Source organism: Cnephaeus nilssonii (genome assembly GCF_951640355.1).
Source record: "Cnephaeus nilssonii genome assembly, chromosome: 14".
Taxonomy (NCBI): domain Eukaryota; kingdom Metazoa; phylum Chordata; class Mammalia; order Chiroptera; family Vespertilionidae; genus Cnephaeus; species Cnephaeus nilssonii.
The window spans coordinates 20559698-20580033 of NC_137085.1; the positions used below are offsets into that span (position 1 = coordinate 20559698).

The following is a 20336-nucleotide window of genomic DNA, read 5'->3' on the forward strand; positions in this document are numbered from 1 at the left end:
CTCCCTCTCCCTTCCTCTCTGTAAAAAATCAATAAAATATTTTTTTAATAAAATAAAGTGACTTTAAAAATTTCTTCTCTGAAGATAAATATCACATGATCTCACTCATTTGTGGAATATAATGAACAATATAAACTGATACACAAAAACAGATCCAGAGACAGAGAAGCATCGATCAGACCGTCAAACCTCAGAGGGAAGGTAGGGTTAAGGGGGAGAGATCAACCAAAGTACTTGTATACATCCATATAAGCCTAACCAATGGACACAGACACCAGGGGGGTGGGGGCATGATTGGGGGGTGGGGAGGCAATGGGGGGATAAGGACATATGTAATACCTTAATCAATAAAGAAAAATAAATTTTTAAAGAATTTCTTCTCTGGTTTATTGTATTTGAGTTTCACCTCCTACTCTCATAGAACAGATCCTCTTCTTTTTAAAAAAAAAAAATTCTTTGCATAGGTGAGTAGAGGGACTTCTCATGCACCGGCTTACTGCATACTATAGTGAGAGGCAGTACAGAGCCATAGCTAAGATCACAGACACCCCAGATTGAATCCCAGTTCACCACTTACTCTGTGACTTTGGACAAGTTATATCATCTCCCTCTGCTCCAGGTTCCTCTTCTGCAATAGGGTTTGTGGTGAGGATGAATGAGTTTATGAATAAAGTCCTTAGAACCATGCCTGTGATTACCAGGCCCTGGTATAAACTTTGTCAACCTAACCCTCACCATGAGATAAGTCATATTCTTGTCTCCACTTTACCAATGGGAATGCAGAAGGTCAGGAAGTTCAGATAGAGAGCTGGGATTGAAACCCAGGCTTCTCTGACCATGAAGCCAGGTCCACTCTGCCATCCACATCCCACCATACCCCTCTCACAGACATGGTGGAAACACTTCTCTTCATTAGTTGTGGGAGATGTGGGGTTGGGGGAAAGTCTATTTTCATCACTGCAGCTCATCCTTGAGCAAGAAAGACAATCGTGTCCTCTGCCCATGGTCAGACCAGAGCTAGCTGGTGAGAAGCAGGCATTGTGCAATGCGAGCAGCTGCTTCGGCAGATGTGTCCACAGCTAAATGTGACACAGTTTCATTTCCAGAGTCAAGAAAGAATACCTATCCCAACATATCCCCCATGACCTTACCAGAGGTGGATGGGACATGAGCAATGGGGAGGGTTTGTTCCTACAAGCAGCCCTTAACTTCTCTGTTCTAACAATCGCTGAAGGTACAACTCTGTCGTCTCCCCATTCAGCCATTGGCTCTGATCACAAGGGTCCCTGGCCTCCCTGCGTTTACTGAACATTTGAACATTGCCTACAGAACAGTCACCGATGAAAGAGAAAATATTAAGAGAAAGGGAGAGCCAGTGACCTTGAGATGGAAGGTCCAGAAGGAACTTTCATCCAATCAAAGCAGGGAAAAGGCTGGGTAGCTGGACAGGCCTGAATTTCAAGCCGTCCAGAGTTGTTGTTGGACTGGGCAAGCCATTCAACCTCTCTGACTTCAGTGGAAGAACATGTCTACCTTGCAAGTTTGTTGTAAAATTCTGAGACTATTTTTATGGAGGTGTCAGGAACCACCATTAGCCAAGGACAATCAAAGACTAGGATGGAAAAGAAAACCCACTGAATAGGAGAACATATTTGCCAAAGATACTGCTAATGAGGGGTTAATATAAAAATGTTGTAAAGAACTTATACAACTCAATACCCAAAAAACAAACAATCCAATTTAAAAATGGGCAAAGTATCTGAAAAGACACTTCTCCAAAGAGGACATTCAGATGGCCAGTAGACATATGAAAAGATGCTCAGTGTTACTAATCATCAGAGAAATGAAAATTAAAACCACAGTGAGATATCACCTCATACCTGTTGCAATGGCTATCATCAATAAATAAAATAAAATATATGCAGACCTACATTCATTGCAGCATTATTTACAATAGCCAAGATTTGGAAGCAGCCCAAGTGTCCATCAGTAGATGAGTAGATAAAAAAACAACAACTGTGGTACATTTACACAATGACATACTACTCAGTTGTAAAAAGGAAGGAAGTCTTACCTTTTGAGACAGCATGGAGGGACCTGGAGAGTATTATGCTAAGTGAAAAAAACCAGTCATAGAAAGACAAATACCATATTCATGTGAATCTAATGAACAAAATAAGCTAACAAACAAAATAAGAACAGACTCAGAGATGCAGAGAACAGACTGATAACTGTCAGAGGAGAGGGAAGAGGGGGCTGGATAAAGAAGGTGAAGGGATTGAGTACAAATTGGTAGTTACAGGAGAGTCGCAGAGATGCAGGTTGCAGCATAGGGAATGTAGTCAGCAATGGCTGTATTGTAAAGGCTACATATGGGGCCAGGTGGGTCCTTAAAGGATGGGGAGGACCACTCTGTGGAGTACATGATTGCCTGACCACTATGCTGTGCATCTGCAACTAATGCAGAATGGTATTGAATTGAAATTGTAATTGAAATTTTTTTTAAAAAAAGAACTATATGTCTGGGTAAGAGATACACTCAATTTTTGTACCCTGCTTTACTCAGTCAACATCAACAACATCTCTCCATGCTAGTACTTTCTCTTCTATAACCTCACTTGGTGTGGCTGAGATATAATTCAGTCATGCACAGGACATCAGAGAAAGACAAAGGCAAAACAAAACACCCTGTCCTACTAATTGTCACACCCTCTCTCCGGGCGACCCCTCTGATGGTGTTCAGCTAGCATCTTCCAAGACTAGATAGGCCAGGGTGGCACAAACACCCTGAGACATGCCCGCCACTCAGCCCGAGCCCATCCTCCGGCCAGCTCCTGAACGGCGCAGCCAGCTCTGGCCAGTGTTAGAGCAGTAGCCTGGGAACCCACCGAGAGGAGGAGCCTGCGGGATGCAATGAAATCATGTTCTAAACTTCGGAGGGTTTTTAAGGAGCAGCCAGGCGGGGTGGTGGCTGGGAGATGGGCTGGTCAGGAAATGCCAGTTTAAAGTTAGCTCTGACCTATTAATCAGCAGCGGGGACAATGATGCAGGAGGGGCGGGAAGGCCGGACATGTGCTCGCGCCAGATTTATGGGCCCAGAACAAAGGGCGGCCGGCTCGTTTAGAGAGTCTCTTTCCCTTTTCCTCTGGCAAAACGAGGACATTGTTTTAAAAGCCAAAAAGAACAAATATTGTAAAGACTGAGGTCATTTCCAGAGATGCAACCGGTCCTGATGGGGACCCACACATGCGAGGTGAGGAGGACCATGCAGAAGAGCCCAGAGCGGCGTGGTGGGGTGCGCGCCATGCAGCAGGGACACTGGGGAGGAGGTGAGCCCTGCCTGGGCCACTCCGCAGGCATCTGGCAATTGGCAAGCCCACCTGAAGCCCCTCAAGATAAACCCAGAGGCTCTGGGAGGCCTTCCATTCAGGCTGCAAACAATGCTCTGTGAGCCCTCTGGGAAGGTCTTCCCGAGGGTGGGCTGCCCAGTACGCTGTTCATCTCAGCTTCCCTCAGGTCCAGCAGAGTCTCTCATCTCAGTCCCTGCCTCGCATCCTCAGACTAGGCAAGAAGTGGGACAGGAGAAGAGTAGCAAGGAAAGGGGAGAGCATGCCATTGTGAGAGAGGACATGGTGGTTCTGATGCCCCCACTCGTACAGGGCCTGGGGATCAAGCAGCTGGGCTTTGCAGCCTCTCCTTCTCCTTGACCACCACCGTCAGTCAGCTGCTGGCCGCCTCTTCCCCAGAGCCTGCTCTCCTCCCATCTGACCTCCACCCAGCCACCGAGATGCACTTTCTAAACTATGCAGCTGACCATCTCATTTCTGGCTAAAAAGCACCGCTGGTTCTGCCTTTTCTTCAGAAAAGAGGTTGAGAAACCTCCGCCTGGTAGAATCCCACCTTCCTTTCTGGTTCATCTCCCATCTCTCTTCAGTCCCCACATGTCCATTAGCCTCGTAGAATTATTTTCTGTTCCCTGAACATGACATGCCCCTGCTGAGAAAATCCTAGGCATCCTTTAGCCTAAGCTCCAGGATTACCACCTCCATGAAGGTAACCTCCCTTATGTGGAGGCCATACACCATGTGCCGGCTGGATTAATCACTTCTTTGTGGGGGGTCCCGTGTTGTGTCCATACTGCCAATAATAATAATAAAATAGCATAGCACTTATCATAGCAACTACACTCTTAATTGTAGGTCACTTGAAAGCGTGAACTCCATTGAATGAATGGATGAATGAATGAATGAATGAATGATGACCTACTAGATAGGAGTACCACCAGGGTATGTGGGGGCTCATGCAAATATTTTGTGAGTCCTCTACATATATAAACAATCTGAGTCACCAAAAGCAGTGTTTCAGCAGCTTCTGACAGCCGAATTTCATGTGATCGATCCTACAAAATAAATACTCTCCAGCCAGCAGAAAAGATCCTTTCACCAGGCAGCCCTCCTGGAACTGGGGCTTGGTCATGGGTCCCTTGGACAACCTTTTAGGTGCCAGGCCTGGGGCTCCTCTAGGGCATCTGGTTGACCCCATGCACTAGGTAGGGGATGGGAGAGCATGCCACAGGGGAGAAATGGAGTCCAAAGCCAAAACGGGTCCAAGTTGGGCCCAGAGTACCCTGTCTGGATGACATTGCTGGCTCTGGTGAGTCCTGATCCCTGGAGTGGCTTAGAAAATGCTGGGGGATAGCATTTCAAAGTTCAGCAGCCCCTGAGGCCCAGAACCCAGGCAGACTCCCCTACTTGCCCACGTAGCACTGCTCCTAGACACTTGTCATTCAATAAACATTGACTGCGCACCTACTATGCACCAGGCACTTCATCACAAACTGAAGTTCTATATCCATTCGTAATTATGAGTTAGCAAGTTATGTCTGCCAAGGAGCGAACTTAATCATAACACAGCGAGACCTGTAGAGCGTGGGAGCAGGGGTATCATTCTGCCGATCAGGAAACTGAGCGCAGAGGGGCTGTCACATATTCCATGAAGGTCCAACCACGTGCTCTGCTCCTGGGTGTGGTTACGGCGCAGCAGGAGTTCCTGAAAGAAAGCAAAGGGCAATCCGGTGATCTCACTTCCCAAAATAAACCAAAACGTGAGCGCAGAGAGAAAGAGAGAGAGAGAGAGAGAGAGAGAGAGAGAGAGAGAGGACTTAGAGCCTATTCTGAGGGTCAATAGATGATGGAAACAATGACGAAAATACATGTAAATGGCTCCATTCTGTGTCTTCAGAAATTGCCATTGTTAAACTGGCTGGGAAAGCCTCTCCCAGCAGAGCAATGGGAGTGCTGTGACCTGAGGGCCAGGGGAGGGCCCCGGCTTCTCCCCTCCCTGGGCCTCACTCCTCATCTGTACACCAGGGAGCAGGACCCTCCTGTGCTCTTGCAAGATGCAAATAAGAGTAAAGGTCAGAACCACCTGTGTGCAGGTGAAGCACCACCCAAGTTGCTCATTATTAAAGAGGCAGAAGGGTTATTCTGTGGCTTTCTCACCGCACCAGACAAAAATCCACAAAAGGAGGGGATTTCTACAACACAGGGCTCTTAGGTAAAGCGAGACAATCAAGGGAAGAAACAGTCCTCTCCTGAGACTAACCCTCCATGCTGTCTTCTCAGGTTTGTACCTGTGCTCACTGTACACATACACATACACATACACATACACATACACATACACATACACATACACACGTGCACACTCACACACTCCATAGCCTGATCCTTGAACCTTCTTCCAAGTCTTGGTTCTCCACCTAGGGAAATTTTGTCCCCCAGGGAACATTTGCCAAGGTCACACCTTACATGGGGAGAGGGTGGCTTCTTACTGGCACCTCATGGGTAGAGGCTAGGATGTCACTAAACATCCTCCAGTCCACAGGACAGCCCCACAACAAAGAATTATCCGGCCAAAAATGTCAATCCTGCCAAGGTTAAGAAACTCCACTCTAAGCTTTTGTTTCTACCGTTTCTTCCGTTATAAGTTGCCTTCCCTCTTCTCTGTTTACTTGAATACCACTCCTCCAGAGAGAAGAAAGACCTCATCTTTCTCTGGAGGTTTTAAACCAAAATAACTTTTTTTTTGTAATTTGACCAGAACTCATAGAATTGTAAACACCCAGACCCTTGGAACAAAGTCCTATGCACAAGGATGTTTACTGCAGCCGTGTTTGTGATAAGGGAAGTCTAAACACGACCTAACTGTTCTCTTCAGGAGGGATCAGAGCTTTAAATTATAAAGCTTTGAAAGGCAGCCCTTACGTGGAACAAGGTCATTTTCAAAGGGGCTGATAGGGGAAGGGCACTGAGATACCTTGTTAAGTAAAAGAAGTAAGGTAGTAATGTTCAGGCAGCCTTGTTCATAGGTCCTATTTGGCAAATAAGTAAAGGAGTATTTGTAAACATACGGATGTACTAGTATATCTATAAAAGTTGGTGTAAGAAAGTGTTAATATTGGTTGCCTTTGGGGAAGAAGACTGATTAAGGGCCATTAGAAGATTTACTTGTCACTTTACCATCCATGAGACCGGATATTTGTAACCATATGCAAACATTTCTTTTTATTTAGGAAAAAATAGTTCATTAAAAAATTGTAAGTGGTGAATCTTGGTGAAGGACATACATGAATTCATTGCACTATTCTTACTATTTTTGGTTTGAAATTTTTTCAAAATAAAAACTTCATAAAAGACTTCTAGAAAAAAAATGGAATATCTTCCTCACCTTGGAGTAGCTAAAAACTTCTTAAATAGTTCACAAAGAACAAAGCTTAAAAGAAAAAAATTGGCATACTATTTTCATTAAAATTGAGAACTTATTTTATCAGACGAGACCATGAAGAGTAAAAGGGCAAGTCTCCGATGAGGAAAGAGATTTACAGTAGATCTATCCAACAAGGGACTTGTATCCATAACATAAAGAACTCCCCCAACTGTAGTCAATAATACTGTAGCAACTATGTACGGTGCCAAGTGGGTACTAGACATCAAGGGGATCACTTCATAAATTATATAAATGTCTAACCAGTCTGCTGTACACCTGAAACTAATGTAATACTGAATGTCACCTGTAACTGGGGGGAAATGTTTTTAAGTAAACAAATTTTTAAAAAATAAAGAACTCCCCCAAATTCATAAAAGATAATCAACATTTTTAAATGAGCAAATGATATGAACAGGCATGTCACAAAAAAAGATATTCAAATGGCTAATAACTGCTTTAAAAGAGGTTCAAAATCATTAGTCATTAGGAAAATGTAAAATAAAACCACAATGAAATAGCACCTCTCCCCCACCAGAATTGCTAAAATTAAAAAAGACTGACATCAGCTAAGGATGTGAGTAACTGGATTTCTCATACATCACTGATATGAGCATAAAGTGGTACCACCATTCTGAAAATTCTTTGGCAGCATCTATGAAAGCTAAACATTCCAACTTTACTTCTGCAAATCCTCCCCCACCTACACAGATTTTTCTTTCCGTAATCTCTCGGATCCATACCATGTTTTCTACCCTTTAAATTCTGCCCAAGGAAAGTTCTCAAACTTTCTTTAGTTCCATCTAACTAAAATTTGCTGAGCACCTACTCAGCGTAGTTCTTGGGAATCTTATCATTGGGAGTAAGGAGATGACCTATTTTTAGAACCTATTTTATACCCTTGTAGGAGCTCATAGACTAGATGTGGTGAGCTGAGCAGCAGACACAGTAGAAGACAGATACCACTTTTGACTAACCTCTTCCAACTCAATTCCAACTTTAGATCCTTGTGTCATATTTCTTTCATATTCTCAGTACCTGAAGTCACAATGACCCCAAGCAGGAACTGAGAGAGAAAGCAAGAGCCTGCTGAATCAATCCAGTTGACATGTGTTCACGGATAGCCAGGAAGATTTGGGCTAGGTTAAAAAAAATAGATTTTTGCTATTGACATCTTCAATATGAAGGCTTTAAGATATTCAAAACCTAGCCCCACGCAGGCCAATTTTATATCCATTAGCTCATCCCATTCTCAGAATAATCCTGTGAAGCAGGTATTATTATCACCATTTGGCAAATGAGAAAATTGAGGTTGAGATAGATTATGTTATTTGCCAAGGTCATATAGCCACGAGCTGGCAGGGCTGAAAGCCAAACACCTGCTCCCTTGATTTAAATTCTGGTTCTTTCCTCTACATCACATCAGAAGCATCCCTGTACAACTCCAGAGATGTGGAGATTTAAATTTCTCTCTGGCTTTTCCTTTCCCTGAAACATTTATTCAGCCACCATCTCTCCTCCCATCCTGCCTCCTCATGGCCAACTCCTCCTCCTTCTTTAAATCTCTAATTTTAGTCTTTCCAGAAGGCCTTTCCTGATTGTCCAGATAAGCTTGGATGCCATGGCCATGAGCAACCAAAGCACCCTGTACTTCAGCCCTTTCACTACCCTATGTTGTCTTAATAGTTTCACGTTGCTAAATTCCCAGTGCCTTGCACATGATAGGAGTTCATGATATATTGTTGAATGAATGAATGAATGAATGAGAGAATGGATGGTGAGAGCATTCTTCCAAGTCTACGTTGAACCCTAACTATTCCCCACCAATCCTGTCTAACAAAAAACAATAACTGAAGAGCAAAAAAAGAAGACCAAGATGGTCAAACAGATCAAGAAGTGCAGATTCTCATAACTGATTCTGAGACTTATCTGGTGGGCTATCCCCTCCCCTCTCTGTAACTCAGTTTTGCCAATTGTACTATAGCGGCATCATAGCAGAGCGCTTCTCTAACTCTGCCTTGCACCACTTGGCTCTGGTGCTATCCAGGCCCAGGCTTGACCTGTGCTAGGAAGTCAGCTCTGCCTAAACCCATCTTCATTCCCAGCTGTGGGAGACCAGCTACTATGATCTTCATATGGTTTCATGGAAATTTCTTCGGCTGTGAGGTGATGCATGGTGATGAAAGTAAAACTCATGAAGGACCACCACATGGCCGCTACGTTCTTCTGGTATGCTTTTTAATAATAATCAATAGGTCAGAACTATGTTCACTCAGTGCTGCCAACTCAGCCGCACCAACTTTTGTCCAGTTGCTCTTGGACAGCCCACGGTTTTAGATGGTATTACAGTTTTGAGAAAAGTTCCCTGGGAAAAAAACGAGTAGAATTAAATTATTGTCATCCCATTAAAAAATCTGCCTTGTAAATAATTAAGGACGCCAGAAGCCATCTGGCCTCACCCTGCACAGCATCACCGTCAGGTGGTCATGCAATTCATGCTTGATAGTCCCTAATTACGGGACATCTCACTACCTACGAGGCAGCGCATTCCACATTGACAGTTCTAATTGGAAGAAAGTTGTTTATTATGCTTAGCTGAAGTCTGCCACGCTGCAACTTTTCTCCCATTGGACTGGTTCTGTCTTTTTCATAAACTGAGTCAATGTCTAATCCTCTTCCACATGACAACCATTAAAAATACTGGAGGATGGGAAAAATGAATTGGCTACATAAAAATCAAAAACTGTAGTAAACAAAAATGATCAACCAAAACAAACAAACCAACCACCATAAAGAAGATTAATTGGCATACTGGAGGGGGGAAATGTGTGTGTGATACGTATAAGAAATATACTGTTATTATACCTATTTATGAAGAACTCATAAAAATTTATTCAAAAGCAAAATGGGCAAAGGATATTGACGGGCAACTTCTAAATTAAGAAATGCAATGGTGCCCAGCTGGCGTGGCTCAGTGGTTGAACGTCAACCTATGAACCAGGAAGTCACGGTTCAATTCCCAGGTTGCAGGCTTGACCCCCGTGTGGGGTGTGCAGGAGGCAGCCAATCAATGATTCTCTCTCATCACTGATGTTTTTATCTCTCTCTCCCTTTCCCTTTCGGTCTGAAATCAATAAAAATATTTTTTTAAAAAAAGAAGTGCAATGGCACTAAACATATTAAAAAATTCAAATGAACCAAAGTAACCTAAGAAACATAAAACAAAGATAATTGTAGAGTGTAGATTGGTTCAATCTTTCTGGAGGACAGCATAATAATTTCTAATTTTTAATTGTGCAAACAGTCTGATCCAGAAGTTTTACTTCTAGGAATTTACCCTAAGAAGATAATTAACAAAATAACAGCAGAAATATTTTGCAACTAAATTTCTACCAATAAGAAATTGATTCTATAAATTATGGTAAAACCATAAAATGAAAAAATTTTTTCTTTTATTGATTTCAGAGAGGGAGAGAGAGATAGAAACATCAATGATGAGAGAGAATCATTGATTGGCTGCCTCCTGCACGCCCCCTACTGGGGATCGAGCCCACAACCCGGGCATGTGCCCTTGACCGGAATCAAACCTGGGACCCTTCAGTCCACAGGCCGATGCTCATCCACTGAGCCAAACTAGTTAGGGCTAAAATGAAATTCTTAAGCAGCCATTAAAGATGATAATCTAGTTGACACAGAAGTATGTTCATTACATAATGTTGAGTAAGAAAAAGATTAGTATTACACCTTTCATGTAATATTGTATGCATATTTTGTGTGCATGAATTTGCAAAATGCTGTCTAGAAGCATGTTCATTAAGATATCAATGGCAGCAGTGCCCTCGGCGGTCCCGGATCTGTCTCCTGCTTCAACCGTGTTTGGACGGAACAGACCCAGGGACGCCCCTTCCTCCAGCCTCCGGCCTCTCTCCTGCGTCTTATCCAGTCACCACCTGCAGAACCACCTCCGGGACCCCAACACACCACATTTTTTTCTACCTTAACTCCTTATTGCCGAACAACCACGAGCTCCCAAATCCGTCAGAATTATTCCACCGAGGTGGATGGAGGCTGAGGTCAACCGCCTGGCCAGCCTGCCTCTGCGGGCCTCGCACACCTACCTCTCTCGGGGCTGCTATTTCTACCGTGATGATGTGGCTCTTGAGGGCGGAGAAGAAGCTGAGGGCGCTGAGCGTCTCTTAAAGGTGCAAAACCAGCGCTGTTTTCAATTCTCTTCCAGGACGGGCTGAGGCCTCCCCAGATGAGTGGGCAAAACTCAGCCACGGGCCGCCCTGGCCTTGGAGAGGAGCTGGACCCAGGCCCTTGGGAGCTGCCGGCCCTGGGTTCTCCCCACGCAGACCCTCAGCTCTGTGACCTCCCGGAGATCCACTTCCGGGTGAGGAGGGGAAACTCACCAAAAAGATGGGCGACCACCTGCCACCTCCGCAGGCTGCCGGCCCCCAGGCTGGGCGGGGCGAGTCCCTCTTCCAAGGCTCACCCTCCAGCACGACTAGGAGCCTCTGGAGCCCGAGGCCTTTGAGGGGCCCCTCTGCATCCCCTGGTGTCTGGCTGTTACCTGAGCCTCTCCCCAAAACTACTAGCCATTCTGTAACCACCCCGAAGCCCTCTCCCATGCATGGGACCAAACAAAACAATAAAGCTTTTTGCAGGGAAAAAAAAACAAAAAAGCATATCAATGGCATTCTCTTAGATAATACAATTCAAAATAATACCTTCCTTTATTACCCCTTTTGGTTGTGTTCACCTTTCTTTGTATTGAGTGTTAGGGTTTTATAATTTAAAAATAATAAAGATACTTTTATTTTAAAAACCAAATATTAAAAAAGGTTTTAAAATCCCTCCTAACTCCTTTTTTTTTCTAAGCTAAGCCTTCCTGACTCTTTCAATATTTCTTCAAATGAAATGAACTAGAGTCCCTCCTTCTGACCTCAGATGCCCCAGATCACCTACATCTCCCTTAAAGTGGCCAGAATGGAACCCAGAGCAGAACCTGAAACTCACCTCCAGACGCCATGAAGCCAGTGGAGTGCTTGGCTTTGATGGCACCACACCTCCCTGCTGACCTCCATGGAGCTCCCTGGTCTTTTTCACACGCAGCTGGTCGTTAAGCCACCAGGTCCCCACCATGTGGTGATGCTGTTGCTTACTTGGGCCCAGATTAACATCTATCTCTATTTGGCATTTCATTAGCTGAGACTGCATCGTGTTTTCTGATTGTGGAGAGCTTTATAGAGCCTGAGTCATCCAATCAGCCTCTTCCCTGTCCCCCTAGCACTGAGAACTCTGAATTGACAGGGTCATTTTCTCCCAAGGTTATCCCAGTTCCTCCTCGTAGGACAGACGAGGATTCCTCTACTTGCTTCCTCTATGCTCCAGTACATGAAATGACCTACTTTGCAAGTCAAATCATATATTTTTTCTAACCATTATTGGTGGGGAGGTAAGTTGATACAGAGTTTCTAGAAGGCAACTGGAGGATGTCTATGTAAACATTAAATGTGGGTAACCTTTGATGCCAAGATTACACTTCTACTTATTGTCTCTTTATGTGCTGTCTTATATAACTTGACTTTAAGGCTGACTTCTTAGAAGTGTCTATTATGTGCATAGGTTCATCATTGATCACAGCAGTTTTAAAGATGGTGAAAATTGGAAGCAAACTAAATATTAAAACAATGCGGGATCAGGTAATCTATATATGATAGTCTTTGTACAACTAAATACAATATAGACATTGAAAATGATGCTGTAGTACATAATTATTATCACATATTAGCAACATACTAAGTGTAAAAAAGTATGATTAGTTAGTTCAATTTCTTTTCAAGGAAAAAATATATAGGAAAAGAGAAATGTTTGTAAGGACATGTTTAAAGTCGCAAAAGTTTATCTCTAAATGGTGAACATACAGGTGACTTTCACTTTCGTATGCTTTTCCTTAGTGTCTAAATTTTTTTATAATGAGCATGTCTAATTTTTAATAAGAAGAAAATCAACAATATTCATTTGGTGATTCTTAATATGTGCTTCTCTACTTCTATTTGAATGAGGTTTATAGTTGAAGTCCCATTTACTGTAATATCCTATATTAATTTTTTCTCTAAAGGGTCAGATAGTAAATACCTTAGGCTTTGTGGGCCAGACAGTCTTTATCACAACTACTTAACTCTGTTGTGATAGAGCAAAACCAGCTATGTAAACAAATGAGTTTAACTGTGTTCCATTAAAACTTTATTTGCAAAAAAACAACTATTGGGCTAGGTTTGGCTCATGGGCAGTAGCTTGTTGCCAATCCCCGTTCTTCAACTACATCAAGAGTGCATTTTCCTTTTCCCACTTGGTGTTGGCAATCTCTCGTGTATACCATGTATCAGTTAGTTTTTGCTGCATAACAAATCACCCAAAAACTTAGCAGCTCTAAACAACAACCCTCTATTCACTTAGGACTCTAAGAATAAAAACTTTGGGCTGGAACATCTCAGCTCTGCTCCATCTAGGATCAACTGGGCCCACTCATTTGTTGGAGGTCAGCTGGCCATCACAGTCTAACACATGTCTGGCCGGCCAGCAGCAGGGGGATGGAAGTAACTGGACTGATGTCTCTCATCATCCAGCCAGGCTGCCTACGCTTATTCATATGGGGGTGGGCTCAGTGTAACCAGGAGCAGTAGGATAGGGCTCCCCCTAATCTGAAGCATTTTTCAAGCCTCTGCCTCCATGACATTTGCTAGTATCTCACTGACTAAACAAGGCACGTATGCAAGTCCATACTCCATGGCTGGAGGTCCCACGTCCTGAGGGGAGGAATTGCAGGCACATGCACAGGGATAGGTATACAGGTTGGGGAATAATCTGTGGCCATTTTTTTTTTTCCCAATCTGACTCACTCCCTCAACAAGGTCACCTCTGGTCCTTTCTTCTTCCAGCAGCTCTTCCAGGCATCTCCCACTCAGGTGCTATCCTACAGAGACCCCTTCCACCTCTCCTTGAGCAAGGCTATCGCTGTCTCTTTTGGCCAACAACCACAGTCTCAACGCATCTTTCCTGATGCGGGTCCATAATTCTTCTCCTCACCTGCAGTCGATTGCTACTCATCCTGGAAATGTGAGCTGAGCCGCTATTTATAAAGCTGCTCAAAATATTTCTCCGCACTCTGATTTCCCTCTTTAAAACTTATATTTAAATCATTAGCCGGCGTCACTTCCCATTCGCTGCATTCTTCCTGCTTTCCATGTGTTCATATTCAGGCCTTTGAAAACTGAAGATTATAAAACTGGGACAGTTCCCATGGTGACACATTGGTCTCTTTGATCCTCTTTACTCTCACATGGCGAGTGAGCCACCCAGACAGCTGAAGCTCATTATGACCCTTTCTGTGAGGAGATCATGCCTTCCTCATTCACCCTCCTTCCCCCAGCAGCATATACAGCGCTGCTGGCAACCTTTGAAAGGAAAGACTTTTAAATCTTGCTCAACAGCCATCACTGAGGGAGATACTGAGTGACAGTGGAGATGTGGAGGGAAGCACATTAAATATGGAGTCAGAAGGTCTAACTGGGTTCAGAGCCAACCTCCACCACTACTAGTATTTGGCATGGCCTGGGACAAGTGGTTTTTATTTTTCTTGTGTGAAAGCACCCAACATGATATAGAGGACAAGCAGAGTGCTCGGTAAATGTTTAAATGTTTGTGCATTCATGTTTGCCTGCGGTCATGTGCAAAGCACTATGGGAAGGGGCCACAAAGGGCTGGGTGACCAGTGAGACGCATGTGCCAACAGGGAGCTCACGGTGTGGCTGCGAGTTAAAGCTCACAGCCCAGAGCTTCTATTTTTCATTCTCAGTAAAAGGATGGTGTGGGAGGAAGCACTTTCAAACAGTGGTCACTCTTTGAGCTGAAGAAGAAGAAAATGAACAATAATGACAATGACCTTCACACTCATTTTGTCCTCTGGGTCATCCCCATCAGCCACCCCAAGTCCTGACTTGTTTCCTGTGGAAGAGATCCTCCAGCACAAGCCCACCGTCAGGTGGCTCCCAGCATCTCCTCCTCGGCAGGCGCTACCTCCGAAAGGCTGGAGGAAGCTCAGTGCGTCCGGGACCAGAGAGATCTGGGCGGTGAGGTTGTGGAGTCTCAAATGGCAAGGGCTTTACCAAGAGAATCTCTGAATAGGGAATAAGTGCAAAGCGCAAAGGCAGCTATGTTTTTACAAGAAATAAAGATGACTTCATTTTGGCTTATGTCACTTGGTTGTTTTCATTCTTTTAAAAATGACAAGAGAAAATTGAAAAATAAAGAGTTGGTTTAAATTAGAGATGTTTGCGAACCCAATCTGTTATTTGGGTGACCGTGAGCAACTTAATTTAAACTCTCTGAACCTTAGGATGTTCCTCTATAAAGCGAGGGTAATTATCCTTATTATCTCTGACAACATGTCAACATCTAGTAGAGAGCACTCCCAAAATAAGCAAATAAATGACACATATACTCTACACTATTCGGCCCTTGGTAGCCCCACAGCGGCCTTTAGGAGAGAGGGAGAGAATCTGTACCTAAGCTGTGCCAGAAGCTGTCATGCAGCAACCCCCGCCCTCAGCTCTACATATCTCCCGTTCTGCAGATCAGGACCCTGAGGCTCAGAGAAGTCAGGCAACTGGACCACGCTCACGGAGCTACTAAGCAGCAGGTGCTCCGGCTCCTAAATGAATACTCCTTCTAAGCCACTGTCCAAGCAGTGCTAACCATGGCCACAGACCAGAGCGGAGTGGGGCCCTGGTGCCCCATCAGGAATGTTTCTCCCGCACAGACGCAGGCTCTGGGTTAGAATTGGCCGGGAGTCCCGGGAGAGGGAGATGGGCCTGGCTGGTGGAAGCGTCTGGCAGGCACTCTGGGGAGCCGTGTTCGGTCTGGCCTGATGCACAGCCTGCACCAATGAGCAGGAAGAGGGTGTAGCTCTGGCTCTAATGAAGTCCGCAGATGCTGGAGACATGTTGTAAACACCAGTGGGTGTGGGTGACCAGGAGGGCGGAGGAGCCACAATGAGGCTGTTCCAGCCGCTCGGAGCGGATAGAAATATGGGCAAGAGGTAACGAGAGGAAACCCCGTCCACTGGGGCTTGTTTGGGAAGAGGTGGCAGCCCGAACACTCCAAGCAAGAAGCCAGGGTCCATGGAGGCCAGAGTGGCCCCCACACCAGAGGGAGAACTCCAGGAAAGATGAGGCAGAAGCCTAGGGCTCTGAACTGACGGCCTTCATCCACCAGCCAGGGTTTAGCCGGCACCTCCGGGTATACAACTCGGCAATGTGGCTCTGGGTCTCAGACTTGGTCCCTGTTCACCCAATGATAGTGTGATTAATATTAATTGATTCAAATCCCAGCTCCCTCCTTGCCAGCTGGGTGATTTAGCAAATCACTAACACTAACTAACTTTAAACTCTACTTTTCTCATCTGCAAAATGGGTATAATAATTAGTACCTTCCACATAGAGTAGTTATGAAGATTAAATGATATAATATATGTGAAGAGAAAAAGAACACACGTGGCACAGTGGTTGGCCCACCTTCAGCCCTTAATAGAGAGTGGCTGCTAGTATTATTAATAAGCCTTTCTTACGTGCCCAGGCTTGGCATTGTCTGGGTGCTGGCAGGAAATAGATGACACCCTCACCTGGGACTCTGAAGTTTTATTAAAGGAGCTATTTGTTACCGTCTGGGTAGGATCAAGGGGAATAGCAATGGATTTTGAGACACGCAGAACTACAACATTTCTCTACTCCCACCCTCACCCCCCACCCCCAGCCTTTGTTGTTTAGCTAGAGCCCAAGGACAGTGGCCTCCACCAAGGAGCTGGAGCTAGAATGTAAAGAGAGGACTGTGGCCATTGGCCAGAATCAAGCAAAAGCATGGAGAGTGCTTAGGGGTGCCTCTCTTTCTTTTCCCACATGCCCCTCAATCTTCTGCCACTACTTCCCACTGGCTGCATTTCGGGGGCTGGCAGAAGGCCAGAAATGCTGGGCTGGTGAGCCCCCTGGGCCGAGAAATGCCAATTGTGGAGCTGGGAAGCAAACAGAACAGCCCAGCTCCCGAACTCAATTATTAGTCTCATTAACCCTAAGAAAGCTGGAGTCACTATCTTCCTTTTTCAGATGAGGGAGTTTGGCTCAAGGAGGTATAGCAATTCATTCAGAAACCCAGCTGACAGAAAAATGGTGGAGGCCCCATGAGAATCCCATCCCCTCACCGTGCTGCCTCAACAGACTCAGTCAATTATCAAGAGAATAGATTTGGAGGCCCTTGTTGTCCACAGGGCCTTCGGTTTCATGAGGGTTTTCCCACATGAAACCGAAGGTTGCAAAGAATTTAAACTAGTTGGGGTTAAGGGATGGTCTGTCAAAATAAGCAGAATGAGAGGAAATAAAGCCTTGTGTGCCCACTTGGGTTAGAGCTCCTCATCCCTTCACCAGACGGGTCCCTGAGCTCCGTGAGTGCTCCCGGGGACTGGGAGAGAGCTGACTGCTAGCAAGCACAGCTTTCGCTTCTACAGCACTTGCACGTGCCACACCTATTCCAAGTGCTCTATGTGTGTTTGCACATTTTCATAGTACATTTAATTCACTTCATCATCATTAACTCACTTATTCAAACACTTAAAAGCAAGGGATACGGCCCTTGAAAAATAAGTCTCATACACGGTTCAGTAAAAGATCCTTACTTAGAGATGGCTTCAGCAATGTGACAGTTGCTACGTTAGAGGGGCAACTAGTGGTTTAAGAGCAAAGAGAAGCCCAGCCGGTGTGGCTCAGTGGTTGAGGGTCAACCCATGAACCAGGAGGTCAACAGTTGCATTCCTGGTCAGGGCACATGCCCGGGTTGCAGGCTTGATCCCCAGTGGGGGCCATGCAGGAGGCAGCCAATCAACGATTCTCTCTCTCATTATTGATGCCTCTCTCTCTCTCTCTCTCTCTCTCTCTCTCTCTCTCTCTCTCTCTCCCCTCCTCTCTCTGAAATCAATAAAAACATTTTTTAAAGAGCAAAGAGAAGAGTTAGTGACTCAGTGGTGAGCTGGAAGTGGCCTTTACTGGCTCCCCAGAGCCAACTCTTCTTCACTAAGTCTTTCATGACCACATTGCTAACTTAAATCAGCCATGGTGGGAGTAATCACTATAAATGAAGGTTGTTATTTTGGGGGTTTTTTTTGTTTGTTTTTTGAGGGACTACTGTTAAACATTTACCAGCACATCATTGCCTGGAGGGCTTCCCAGAGGAGGAAGTCTTTGAGGCAAACTTATTTATAAAGAGAAAGAAAGGTGCCCGCCTCCTCTTCGCCCACTGCCTTCCCACACCCCGTGCTCCAGCCTCATAGAGCTAATCAGGGCACACCCCACCTAAACTCCTTTGTGCTACTCTGTCCTCTGCCCTCCACCCTCTGCCCTCTGCCCTCTGCCCTCTGCCCTCTGCCGGGAAGATCCCTTACCTCTCATCTATCAGAGAAGCTCTTATGTCTGGTGAGTCTCTTTGCAGACGCTGTATATGCAAACACCTGCCTAGAACCCAATGCCAGCTGAGCGACCTTGGGTGTCCTGACCATCTCAAAACCTTGTTTTCCTAGGCTATAAAAATGGGAGAAATATGAGCTGCCCTGTCTACTCCACAGAGTTGCCGTGGGAATGGAATAAGATGGTCCAAGGCCCACCCTGGAGAGGTGAGCACCAACAAAGGCATGCAATGAAACACTGGACGTCAGAGCTGGGAGCAAGCTCAGAAACCATCGAAACCAATCTTCTCAACTTACAAATGAGCTAGCGTATTCCTTGGCCAGATTACTGAGGGCAATGGAAAAACATGATCCCGTGAGTGTCCCAGAAGGAGACCTCTCCTGAGTGCCCACCGTGGACTTGTGGGCACCACCAGGCCAGACCTCCCAGGAATGAGATGCTGGAATCAGTGCAGAAACAACAACTGCCCAGAACTCTCCAGGCAGAGGGCCAGGGAGAGGAGAGAGAACCAGGTGGGCCAGTGCTAGGCAGAGAGCTGGCGGGGTGGGCCTTTGGCCTTTGGAGAGCTACCTGGTGGGGCCTTTGGTATACTTTCCCACCGCTTCTGCCCCCACCCCAGCAGAAGAGAGGAAGGAGGGGAGGCAAAGGGGAAATGGGGCCACGCAAAACTGCAAGAGCCAGTCTATAAGAAGAGCTGGAACACGGGCTCTCTCAGACTGAGCCTGGGGCCATGGATCAGGTGAGGTGAGCCATGAAGGTAACACTGAGGTGAGGATCAGGCCAAGGCCAGGTTAAGTCCTGGGGAGCAGTTCATGGGGGAGAAGCTTGCAGAGCAGGCTGGCATTAACAGGGGCCCAAGACAAGAGGCAGATCCCAAGGGGCTGGAGAGTCGGAGGGCACTGCTGAGGTCTGAAGAAAAGGGGCGGAGGGCGAGGGCAGAAGTTCTAATCGCTCTTCCATAGGAGTTCCGAGTAAGGATATGGTTGTGTTTCAAACGATGTCTTCATTATAAAAATACTGCGTCAAATCAGTCTCAATGCGAACAATACAGACATGACAGGCAGGGCTCCCCGGGGGCTCATTTTGATGTGCATCCTTCCAAGCCTTTGTCTGTGAGTTTATATCCATGTATGCTCATAGGGGAAATATGCAGCTGTGTGTGTGTGTGCGCGTGTGTGTGTGCGTGTGTGTGTGTGTGTGTGTGTGTGGTCGTGTATTAAAGGACTCCGCCAGACACATGCTATCCTGAATCTTACTATTTGCACCTGAGGTGGCTGCACACACCCACATAGCAGAAGCACCACGTTCTCTGTAAACCTCCCCTACAATCCCATGGTCTGGGAGAATGACGGGTTATCTAACCCACCCCTCACTGATGGACACTGTTTCCAGGTTTTCATTTTCAAGCAATACTCTAATGACTGTTCCTTCACAAGCTTGTCACCAGGAAGTGAAGAAAATTATATTGCATATATATATATATATATATATATATATATATATATATATATATATATATAAAACTTTTAAGAGGTGAGAATTGCCTAGGAAAAGTGTGCACCTCAACCCCTGCCTGATGCACCCCCCGATTTTAAACCAATCTAGACAAAGATCTTGAAAGAATATCGTCTGGAACTGGGACTGCGTGAACCCAAGACGGGACCAAAATGCTTAATAAGTCATTTCCGTCTCCACTTGCAAGGACTCTGTCTATCTTGTGTCCCCTTAGTCATCATTTGGGTGAGTGCTACACATTTATGCTTGTTCTTTTTCTCATCTGTCCTCATAAATCAGCCCCTGCAGTCTCCTAATCAAAGCCAGCTTTTCAAACGAAACCGTAGCCGGGTGTTTAGCTAACTAAATATTGTTTTTCCCCCAGCACTGACAGCGAGGGGGTGGGATGCGGCCTTGATAATTGTCCTCCCTTCCTCAGCGACCCCAGGAAACCACGTGCTGCCCCAGCAGTTACTGACGGAGGCCCAGGTGGGTGGCAGCCGCGGGTTTGGAAGGAACTGTGTGGGGAGGTTTTCCTTGGCTGTCTGGATTTTGCTCCTATGT

The 20336-nt window shown here is 45.5% G+C and overlaps 1 long non-coding RNA gene across 12 annotated transcripts in view; it reads right to left on the reverse strand.

Annotated features, from left to right (window-relative positions):
• LOC307110632 overlaps positions 1-2823 on the reverse strand; it is a 135598-nt gene extending 132775 nt beyond the window's left edge. For all 12 annotated transcript variants that reach the window (XR_013814465.1, XR_013814466.1, XR_013814467.1 and 9 more), the window contains exon 1: positions 2075-2823. This is a non-coding gene — a long non-coding RNA (uncharacterized lncRNA). The remainder of the gene's footprint in view (positions 1-2074) is intronic.
• Between the last annotated feature and the right edge of the window lie 17513 nt (positions 2824-20336).